The 12411-nt window shown below is 35.1% G+C and overlaps 1 non-coding gene across 1 annotated transcript; it reads right to left on the minus strand.

The window, feature by feature from the left end:
* Positions 1-10943: 10943 nt before the first annotated feature.
* Positions 10944-11050, minus strand: LOC149514028 (small nucleolar RNA R71). The gene has a single exon (XR_016329477.1). It is a non-coding gene; the product is annotated as a small nucleolar RNA R71 (small nucleolar RNA).
* Positions 11051-12411: the final 1361 nt, after the last annotated feature.

Here is a 12411-nt window from a genome sequence, read left to right on the forward strand (position 1 = left end):
AATAATCCGTTGAACCATTTCGTTTGACCATCGGTTTGAGGGTGATAGCTTGAGGAGATGTTGAGTTGGGACCCCAATATCTTAAAAAGTTCTCTCCAGAAGGATCTCGTGAATCTCGGATCTCTATCACTGACAATGTTTTGAGGGAGGCCCCAGTATTTGACCACATGTTTGAACAATAGTTGAGCTGTGTCTTCCTCTGTGCAATACTTGTGAGCGAGAATGAATATGGTGTACTTAGAGAACCGGTCAATCACCACCAAAATAGTTTCAAGGTCACCAACCTTAGGTAGGCTCGAAATAAAATTGAGGGAGATGCTTTCCAACGGTCTGGCAGGTACTGGTAGGGGTTCAAGCATGCCTGCAGGTTTCCTCTTTTCAACCTTATCTTGTTGGCAAATGAGGCAAGTCTTCGTATAGTCCATCATATCTTGTCGATATGAGGCCAATAGTATCCCTATTTCAATAACGTCAAAGTGCATTGCTAGCCCAGGTGCTCGCCTATGGTGTGTCATGACATTCCCTTATCAGCATTTGTTTCAGACCTTCTGCTCTTGGCACAAACACTTGAGGCCCCTTGGTCCATAGACTCCATTTTCTTGTCAGAAGTACTTGGACTTCCCTTCTTCCACTAGCTTCAGGATGGCACAAGCTTGCGGGTCCTTCCTTAAGTGATCTCCAATCAACTTGTGAATGTCTATAATGGCTCTGTTAGCCGTCATTGGGGCAATTCTTCTAAGGGCCACTAAATCTGCTCGCCTGCTCAATGCATCGGCCACTTGATTGGTCTTTCCAGCGGTGTGCTCAAAACAAAAGTCGAATTCCGCTAAAAATTCCTGCCACCTAGCTTGTTTTGCCATAAGCTTTGGTTGGGTGAGAAAATGGCTAATGGTCGCATTGTCTGTCTTCAAGACAAAGTGTGAAGCCAACAAGTAATGTCGTCAAGCCCTCAAGCAGTGAACCACCGCCAGGAGTTCTTTTTCCTGGGCCATGTATTTCCTTTCAGCTTCACTTAGCTTCATACTTTCAAATGCTACCGGGTGATGTTGTTGCAAAAGAACTCCTCCAATAGCAAAATCAGATGCATCCGTCTGAACTTCAAAAAGCTTTTCAATATCAGGGAGAGCTAAGATGGGATCCTTCATAATAGCATCCTTCAATCTCTCGAAGGCCTCTTGGCACTCACTCGTCCAACACCATTTATGCTCTTTCTTCAATAGCTCCGTGAGGGCCGTGGTCTTGCGAGAGTACCCTTCCACAAACCTTCTATAATAGTTGGCTAGTCCCAAAAATGAACGGAGCTCACTAACATTCTTCGGTGTTGTCCACTCCTTGATGGCCCTAACCTTTTCCATGTCCATTCGAATGTGGCCACGTTCGACAATTTGATCGAGAAAATAGATTTGGGTCTGAGCAAATGCACACTTCTCCCTTTTTACGTATAACTGGTGGTCTTGTAATCTTTGAAGTACCTGGCATAGGTGTTCTTGATGTTCTTCCAAGGTGGAGCTATATACCACTATATCGTCTAAATAGATTACTACAAATTTGTCTAGGTAGTCATGAAACACCTGATTCATCAATGTACAAAATGTGACAGGAGCATTGGTCAGTCCAAAAGACATAACAAGAAATTCAAATGCACTATACCGTGTCACACAAGTGGTATTTGGCTCATCTCCCTCAACAATTTTGATCTGATGATAGCCAGATCTCAGGTCTAATTTGGAGAAGTACTTGGTCCGACTCAATTGATCAAACAAGTCTGTTATAAAGGGGATGGGATATTTGTTTCTTACGGTGACTTTGTTCAGGGCCCTGTAGTCAACACATAATCAAAAACTTCCATCATGCTTCTTCTGAAATAGCACTAACGTTCTAAAAAGAGCCTTTGATGGTCTGATGAACCCGATTTGTAGCAGCTCATCTAACTATTTTCTTAGTTCGACCAACTCTGGCGGGGCCATGCGGTAAGAAGCTCTAGCAGGGGGTTTCACTCCTGGGAGGAGCTCAATTTCATGGTCCACTGCTCGTCGAGAGGGTAGAACCTTAGGCAACATCTCTGGCATCACCTCTTCAAATTCTTCCAACACTTTTTTTATACCATCAAGTATTGGTTCTACTTTCGACCCTTCTTTGTAGATCGACACAGCCACAAAGGAGGGTTTCCCTCTCTTTACCCCTTTCTTGAACTGTAAAGCTGAAATCATTTTCTTCCCACTCTTTGGTAAGATATTGGCTAGCACCACACATGGGTGTTCCCCTAAGAATAATAAACAGCTAACGACGGGGATAGGGATGACTTGAGCTAACATCATGAAGTCCAATCCAAGAACCACATCAAAGTCATCCATGGGGGAAACTATAAAGTCTACCTTCCCTTCCCATGGCCCCAATAGGGTTGTCACACTCTTAGAGCTTCCACTGATCGCAAAAGTTGGTGAATTGACCACTTCATTTGTCCACAGTCTTTACTAATCTGAAGACCACACCTTTTTGTTTCTTCTGGTGTGATGAAAGTGTCGGTTGCACCCATATCCATCATGGCCTTAGTGGCCTTCTCATTAATCATCAAGTTCACATACATCAAGCCTCTACTCTGCTCCTTCTTTATAGTGTTCAATTAGGTGCAGAGGGCATTGAGAAACTTTATTGAACCCATCCTAGCTGGCTCCTCTTCAGTTTTTTCAACGTTCTTTTTGTAGACTCTTGAGACGAGGTTCTTAAGGCATTAAGGGCTCCTTTGTGCGGGTATTCAGCCACCCGATGCTGCCCATTGCAAAAAAAACAAGCTAGCGGTTGCCTAGGCTTGAAAATCCTTACGTTGCTTGTCTTGGGTTGGGTGCTATCTCGACCAAAGGACCTCCTGTCTGATCCTCCACTGAAGGGGCCGATCTAACCTGGTCATCTTTTCCTCACTCCCAAAGTTGAAGCTACTGCCAGCTGATGGAGGATTTTTTTCATTTTGAGGAGCCATCATTATAATCGTGGAGACGTTCAGCTGCAGCCATGGCCGTGGCCATGTCTTGCACTTTCTGTCTTTGTAGTTCTGTCCTAGCCCAAGGCTTGAGGCCCTTAAGAAAATAGAACATCTTGTCCTTTTCGGACATGTCCCGAATATCCAACATCAGGGTAAAAAAGCTCCTTACAAACTCTCACACCGTTCCTGTTTGCACCAATTCTCGAAGTCTCCTTCGAGCCATATACTCCACATTTTCAGGAAAAAATTGGTTTTTCAATTCTCGCTTCAGGTCCATCCAAGTCTTAATCGGGCACTCGTCATTGACAAACTTGGAGTGCCACCATAGCTTGGCATCTTCTGTGAGGTACATCGACGCCATTGCTACCTTGTCTTCCTCTGAATCCGTGTGTATAGCTCGGAAGTACTACTCCATGTCAATCAAGAAATTTTCAAGTTCCTTAACATCCCTTGCCCTCTCATAGCATCGAGGCTCCGGCACCTTAGGCCTTTTTCCCTTTTCCATCGAGCTCGAACCTGATCTGGCCACAGCCATTTATATGATGCTCACCTGTGCTCTGAGCTCCTCAAACTCTTTTTGGAGAATGTTCAAGGCATCTCTAGCCTCCTCGTTCACATTGTGGAGAGTATCAGATAACTCCCGTTGGGTTGTCTCGATCTCTCTCACTCGATCTTTAGTCATCATATGAGTTTTCATTATGACCACCGCGGCCTCAAGTTTCTCAATTCTCTGTTGATGATTAGGTCCACCACTCGTGGCCATCTCATCCATTTTTCTAGCACTTCTCAACCGTGCTCTGATACCACGTGTCACGGACTAAGCTTTCTCTCAACAAGCAATAGACTGTGCGGCACTTGAATGGGCGCTCCCAATCAAGTTAGCCTTCAATAGATCGATATCTGAACAAATAACCATAAGCCGTGGTTAGTCTCAAGCATTCACAATAAGACACAATATATCGAGATCAATCTCAAGCACACAAACAAGAAGGCATATTCGCATCGAGAAAAAAAAAAACACATCGAGGCAACAATCGAGACATTCAATCGGGGTGAATCTTATTATAATCGACAATCATACATCGGGACCTCCCACCATCACCAGGGCCAAAAGGCAGCCCTTGGTGGGTAGCCTAGGCTCGCATAGCAACCGGTGAGACAGCCCAACACTACGCTACCGGCTCACCCCCTAAAGAACCTTAGAGATTTTAGAGCTATGCTACCAGTAACTATTACAATATTTGAAATGGAGACACTTTTCCTAGCACAAGGGATCTACCCGGCCATGGCCCTATACATGGGTGACTCATGGCAACCTAAGTCCCGGTCATGGCCCTATACAAGGTTAGCTCATGACACCGTGCATTGGCTATCTTATTTGCTATTGGAGTGATTCTGAACAGATCTGAACAAGAAGCAAACACAAGGTATCTAACTCTAAGCTCTCTCTCTCTCTCCACATCCATACATTCAAAACCAAACTCCATGTTTACCAATTACTAGTTTTTCCTGTGATGCCACATTTTCTACATTTGCCTGTTGACTAGGAAGCCCTGAACGCTTTAGATAAACTGTATTCATATAGAATTTTTTGGCTTTGTATTTTTAGCCTTTGAAATAACTCATAATCAAATAGCCACTGGACTGGATGGACCCTTGAATCTTCACATTGAGGTCAAATCTCAAATGTTTTAAACTTGTTAAACCTGTAAGGACATTTGATGATTTGTGAAATTCTCACCTTCCACCATAACTTCACAAAGTTTCAGACCACTCATTGGTAATATTTTATGCATAATTCTGCATTTTTTTTACTTGGCCAGGAAATCAAATTAAAGAGTTTACTCAATTACCACTCAAATGAATCAGCGGTTGAAATTTATATAAACCTGCTAACTATGTCTGAGTCCTAAAACTAGTTCTTCACTGACCACACTCGTTGTTTTGGACAGAGATGTTGAAAAGCAAGAGGAGTTTGTGCTCCCTAATGGTATAAAGTATATTCTTTTCATTGTCTATCGGTGAATCCATGATTTCTCTCTCTCTGTGTCTCTCTCTCTCTATTTATATATATATATATATATAAATAAAGAAATTGCAAACAAAAATTTGAAATAATATATTACTAATTATAACCATTGTTTAGGACGAGTTCTATCTTGGAAAAAAAAATATAATTGCATTATTTCTAATGCTGTCAAATATATCCTTCTTAATATATGCAACTAAACAATCATTCAATCAAAAAGTGTTCATGAATTCACCAATTTTGTTAACGAAAAAGGTATAAAAAATTTTTTCTTCAAATTTTCTTGTATTTCAAGTTCTAAAAATGTCCATGGACATCATACCTTGAAACATGAATCCGCTTAAGTTGTTTATTATTTGATACAAAATTAACTTCCTGAAAGATGTATATAATGCCAGCATTTTCTTAGGCTAAAAATATGCAATTTAAAAACAGGTGCTATGAGTTGAGAGTTGGTGGAGGGGCTTCTCCAAGGAGTGGAGACTTGGTGGTGATTGATCTCAAGGGAAAAATTGGAAGGCAGTGGAGAAGTACTTGTTGATACATTTGATGGAGGCAAGAAGCCATTTGCTCTAGTAAGGGGGTTAAGGCCATACAGCAAGGGAATGTGTGAAGGGGTAGAATATGTATTGAGATCAATGCAAGCAGGAGGCAAAAGGAGAGTCATAATTCCTCCTAATTTGGGGTTTGGAGAGAATGGTGCAGATTTAGGTTCAGGTGTTTAGATTCTGCCGTCTGCGACTCTTGAGTACATTGTTGATGTTGATAAAGTCTCCATTGTACCTGAATGATTTTTTTTTTTTTAGGTTTTGAAGTATTTGTTGATATAATACTAAATTAAATATGTACCTTTTGGCCAAAAAAAAATTACATATGTCCTAACTGTACTTTTTTTTAACGGTACTGACGGCACTTTTATAGTTTTACAAGTTGCATTTTTTGTCTCCCCATCAGATCATGGGTGCATACAAAATAAAAGAAAGTTTATCAATTAATTCAACTTTTAATTAATATTCCAAATTGGTCCTTCACCTAAAAAGATGATGTCACAGTATAATTATCTCATGTATATTAAGTATTGAATTTTATTTGATTTTATATTTAAATTGGATCCTTTATATATTGTCAATTTATTTTAAATTTGATATTTATCTGATATCAAAACTTTCAAAACTTAGGATCTAGTTTTATTTGTTATTATTATTTGTTGTTTTTTTTAAATTTGTTATGTGATAAATGTTTTTGTTTATACATACATAATTTTATTTATTATCAATTGATTTTAAGTTAAATATTTTAAGATTTGAACTTGTTCTTGTATAATTGGAGTTAGAAATAGTAGTTTCTTTTTAAGGCTAGAATATCAATAACAACTCCAACAAACTCTGGTTTCTTTAATTGTTCAATTTGCGGAGAGCTTGATTTGAATTAGCACTTATTGGTTACTTTGATTGAGAACAAGGACAATCATCAATGTAAGCATTGTGGAATACTAATCTAGGCTGTTCGGTAGTGGTTGATTTTTTTTTTTTTAATTTTTGCTTTAAAAAGTGAAATAGCAAAAAGCCCGTTAGCACATAAGGGGGAAAAAACCCATATCAAAGGATTATTGTATACAAAATACGTAAATTCTTTATATAAATTATTATATGCATTTTATGATTGAAAGGATATAATATTTTTTTTCAACAAGAAAATGATTCATCATCAATTTAGGGCTATTTTGGTCATTAGGTCCAAACTGATGTGTTAGATCAATCTTACTTCTCGAAGTTCACATCAATCCGACCAGACTTATATCTCATCTGACAATATGTAAATATACTAACTTGAGAATAAATATCCATTCTTATCCTAAGTATGGGCTATCAACTTTCTATACTTTCTCTAGATTTCTCTTTTTCTCTTTCTTTCGAGCATTGACTTGAGTATTAGAGCTGAAGTTGTAAATGAACCAAACATAAAAGAATGAATATATATCCATGGTTTATCCATTTATTTTTAGGATTGTTTGGAATTGGTTTGTGTTCGGTAAAAAAAATGAAAAGTTCATTCAAGCTTGATTTGTTTAATTAATAGGATTTTGGATTCCTTAAAGCTCTTTTCCTAGCCTCATCTTGGGATGCCAACCTTTTTTAACCATCTGTTTTACAACCATTTTATTAGTTACTGACAAATACGGTGAATATAATCTAGATCCTTCACCAACATAAGTGGCATTAACAAGTTCAAATGACTTGTAAGAACATTCTAAGGCCTTAGCTATGACTTTCATATATGAGGTATTTATTGGCTGAGTCACAAGCAGATCGTCCTCCCTTGATATACATATCAATTTTCCTTCAATAATGAATTTTATCTTTTGATGCAAAAAAAATAAGACAATGCTTGCTGTGTAGATCTAAGGCCTACCCAACAAGCAACTATATGATAGCGAGATATCCATCACTTGAATCTTCACATTAAATCATATGGTCTAATCTGTAATAATATATCAATATCACATATTATTTCTTGTTTGGCTCCATTGAAAGTTTGACAATCTTATAGCTAGTTTTCATGTAGAACATGTCCACAGGTAACCTAGCTGGAATGGACACATGCATAATATTAGTTGTAGAGCTATTATTAATGAAGATCTTAGCCATTGTATGACTCTTGCATTTGGTAGTAACATGAAGAGCCTTAATGCTTCCTATTTCTTTTGAGGGAATCTCATCATTAAATGTAATGTAATTTGCAACCATAAGATTTTCGCAAGATTGTTTAAATAATCCACAAATAAATTGTGAGATATGTATGCCTAATTTAATTCCATCAGTAAGGCATTGTGATGAGGCTCTAAATTGAATAACAGTGACAGAAGTGAGATCCTAGCTAACATTTTATTCAATTGTTCCATCACATTATACTCATTATGTTTAATTAACTTTAAAGACTCACAAGCTTCTTTTTTCAAGATCAATTTTTGGTATTCTTGGTCTAGAACCATTAAAGAATCCTTCTTGATTCCTTTTTCCTTTTCAACTTTTGTTTTTCCTTTATAGTTTTCTCTACTATCTCCGGAGAGTAACACATTCTACTTTAAGTCATGCCATTGACAGCAATTATGTTTGCAGCATTGAGATTGTTCAAAGTCTCATCACCTTTTAGTCATGGTGCTATGACATCACCTTTGTATTTTTATGGTTCCTTCCTTATTGTTTTAATACAAAAAAGGACTAAAAACCTTAAAAATTATAACTGGCTTAGGAGTTCTCCACTAAAATTGTAAGAACAAATCTTGAAGTCATGTCTATTGTGAATACTTTGACATTCGTTTAATCTCTATCATCTTCATAGAATTCAATATGAAACGAATCCATTTTCTATAGTGTTTGGCAAAACTGGTCACAAGTCTCAATTGAATGTCCTATAGCTCTTTTGTGATTCTTACACCTTTGAGTTGGATTATATTCCTTACAATTAGTTGATAACCTTATAGAAATAGTTATTTAAACTTATTTTTAGTGCTTAAATGAGTTATTCTTTCTTTGTTCTTGGTTAAATAAGATTATTTTTACTCTTAATGTGATTAATTTGATGATGTGTAGGTAATTTTGAAGAAAAGAGGAAATCTTGCTAAATCTTAAAGAATTCTTAAAAAATTCTACCTTAACTTGAAAAAGATCAACACGCCATTAGTTTTCCTATTTGAAGAAGGTTTTTCCACTTTTACTTGGATTCCTAATTTTGCTAGGATATCTTACTTTAACTTGAAAATCTTCACTTTAACTTGAAATTCCTACTTTGACTAAGAGATCTACTTGGTGAAGCTAACTTTGGAAAAGTTTTCTAGGTTGACTAGAAAATCCTAGGTTAACTTGGTACTCTTACCTAGTATAGGATTGCATGAGGTAAAAGAGTATGGAGCCCAAGTCACATGATAAGCCCAAGATGGTGTCCAAGGCAAACCCAAACCAAGAGGTGGTTTAAATAAGAGCCCAAAGTACTACAAGGTTTAGGTTTGGTGGGTTGTTAAAAAAAAATGGGTGACCTAATTCTCTTTTATTCAAAAAGTCCTAATCTTAGTCCAAAAATTGCTTAAAAGATACAAGGCCAAATCTTAGTTGATGATTAAAGGCTGCCAAAGGTTTTAAAGTAATTGAAATTCATTTTTCTCTCTTAAAAAAGCCTTAACCATGCACCATTCTTCAATTTTAAGAGATTTAAAGTTTAAGAAAAGCTCAAGAAAAGTTAAGTAGCTAAAAATGTCAAGACTTTAAGTTGCTTAAAACTTAACCATACTAGAGTCCTTCCAAAATAAGGTTGCAGGTACCTCAAAGTTAGGACTTTGAGAGTTGCTTGAAAAAGTTTAAAAGAAAACAAACCTTTTCTTAATTCAAGAAGGCTACCACACCTTTCTAGGGTTCTTTGTATTTTTTTTTTTTTTTTATAAATAGCTAGCTTAGGCATTAGAGATGAGCATAGACTAAGGGTGACAGACCAATCCTTAGTCTTATGTTTTCTTTCATTGTTCTTTAAATTTTCTTTAATTGCTTTAAGTTTTCTTTAAATAGTTATTTTTTTACAATTTAATTTTCAAGTTCAATTTGTTTAATTTTAAGTCTAGTTTTAAGTTTTTTAATTACTTGTTTAAGTTTTTAAAGTTTCTACTTCAATTATTGCTCTTGCAAAATTTTTTGTTTCGATTCAAGTTGCTATTTACAATTTTCTGTTTTAATCTTCAAATTCAATTCATAGTTTTACAATTCTTTTTCAATTTTGGCATTAGCATGTTTACAACATTATGTTCTTCATTAAAAATTTTAGTTTCTAGTTTTCAGTTTAGGATTTTAATTGCTTTATGCTTTAATTTCTTGTTTATTGCATTATATTAGAGCTTAATTTTTAGTTTTTAGTTTTCAAAAGTTTATTGCATTCTGTTATTGTTTAATTTACAACTTTAAGTTATTGCATTAATTTATTTTTTGTTTTAACATACAAACTTCTTAATGTTGTTTTACGTTTAGTTATTGCATTAGTTGTTTAATTCACTTATGCATATATTATTTAGCTATTACATTAGGCTTTATTTAACTGCATCATATTTAAACTATCTTTCTATAATTTTACATAGTTTAAATTTTTTGTTTTACTTATTAATTCATTTACTATTTTGATTATTAATTTCTAATATTTGGTTCAGTTAATTTTAGGTAGTTGCTGCTTTAATTAGTTTGCATGTTTAGAATAATTTAGCTTAGTTATTTAATTTTTTGTTTACATAATACTATAGTTAATTGCTTATTTTTTTAGTTGTCTGGATATAATTAGAGTCTTACAATTTTGATTCTTAGAATTAACTATATTTACAATCTTTACGAAAATGAACGTTACTCACTACTCTATTGCTTGTTACAATCCATGCACTTGTGATAGTAAACAAGTTTTTGTCATCATTATCGAAGATTGATACAGTTTAATTTTAATATTGATTCTAAGCATGCATAATTGTAATTCAAACCTTTTTTTTCTTTGTCTTTTTGTTTTCTTAATGCATGATAGTATGGTATATCCTTGGGAGTTGAGGACCCTTGGAAATGATGCCATACTTGAAATGGGTAACATCCAATCAAGCATTAGCATGCCTTAATTGAAGCTGAGAACTTTGAAATCAATTTAGACATTATCTTAATGATCTTGAAGTCAGTTCAATTTGGATGTATGTCCAATGAAGATCTAAATACACATATTGTCAATTTTTTGGAGATTTGTGATACATTTAGATATGATGGTGTTACTGATGATGCTATTCGCCTTAGACTTTTTACATTATCAATTTGAGATAAAGCAAAAAATTGGTTAAGGTCACTTCCTCCAAATTCTATTACTATATATGATGAATTAGCTCACAACTTCTTGGCAAAGTTTTTCATAGCAAAGAAAACAATGAGAATGAGGAATGACATTACTAATTTTAGGCAACATGACTCTGAACCTCTTTATGAATCATGGGAATGGTATAAAGACTTACTTTGAAGATTTCCTCACCATGGGCTGCCAATGTGGTTTCAAGTACACACCTTTTACAAGTTTGGTTAACTAAACTAGAACTATTGTTGATGCTGCAACTAGAGGAGCTTTATTGGGGAAGCTTATTGAACAAGCTTATAACTACTAGAAGTAATGGCTTCTTATGAGTATTAATGGAAGTATGAAAAATTCAACGCTTTTAGAGCAAATGCCATTCAAAGTCTTTTTATTTTTTATGAAATATGTGGAGGCAGCTATGATAGTGAAAGAAGTCCAATAAATTTGGAATACCTTTATATTTCAAGTTCTATAATCTAAGTTGGAAGAGTCATACTAACTTCTCTTTTAGTAATAATATATTAAAATTATCTTTTTAATAAATTTTAATTAATTTTAAAATCTTATTATATGGATAAAGTTTAATAGGTGGCCAATCATACCTAGCCAAAAAAGATTGGTGGCAACCCCATTTTTTTTGTTTTCATTTCCAAATTTGTCGGACGACTCCAAAACTGTTATGGCAACTTGGTGACTCCGCTGGGATGCCATTTATTTTCGAGAGTCAAGCTAAAATTAACTGCGTGTTATCCTCAAGTCTTAATTTAAACAGTCTTAGTCGGTATTTAGTTTTTAAATTCTTTTTACTTTCAATAAAAAAAAGCCAAACAAATAAAAAACAAACCAAAAACATAAAGAAAAATTCTCGTATGCATTTCTTTTATTATTGTTTTTCGTATGTATTATTCTCAATAAATTAGGAAACATATGCATACACAATGACACGATGCATCTTATACATGAGCTTTATACCCGGACTCCTTCTCTTATAAGAGGAAGTAAAGTACCAATTCCTCATGAGGTGATAACCTTCACAATGGCAAACGAAATACTTCCACTCAAATTAAACATTTTTCGTTTGTAGCCTGTAATGGGTGAGGATAAGGGTGCCTTGCTAGTCCAGCATGAACGATAGTAAGGAACAATTTGAGAACCCTTAGATGCATGTCAAACAGAACCAGGCATGTAATAAGCCTAGGAAGTTAACCTTAGTAGAGCTTCGCCCATATTTTTCTTAGAAAATACCTAAGTCGAAAATGTGTAAGAATAAAAGTTGTGTAATAAAAAAAAACACAAACAAAAATGAAAATAAAACAAAACAAAGAAGACTTTTTTTAATCTCAAACCACACACTAACTCAATTTTATTTTTTTTTCTTTTTACATAAATCATATCATACAGTTCTATATTGAGGTATTTGTTCTAGAACATCTTTCTCCTGAAAAGTTCTTCATAGATCCCATAGAACTATAGATTTGCTCAAATCTTATGTGACAAAAGTTGTATGGAATAAATGAGAATTTTTAGTGCTAAAATTTGTCCAATAGCA

Source organism: Durio zibethinus, chromosome 17, assembly GCF_047325235.1.
Source record: "Durio zibethinus cultivar Kanyao isolate XHJ-2024 chromosome 17, ASM4732523v1, whole genome shotgun sequence".
Lineage (NCBI taxonomy): Eukaryota > Viridiplantae > Streptophyta > Magnoliopsida > Malvales > Malvaceae > Durio > Durio zibethinus.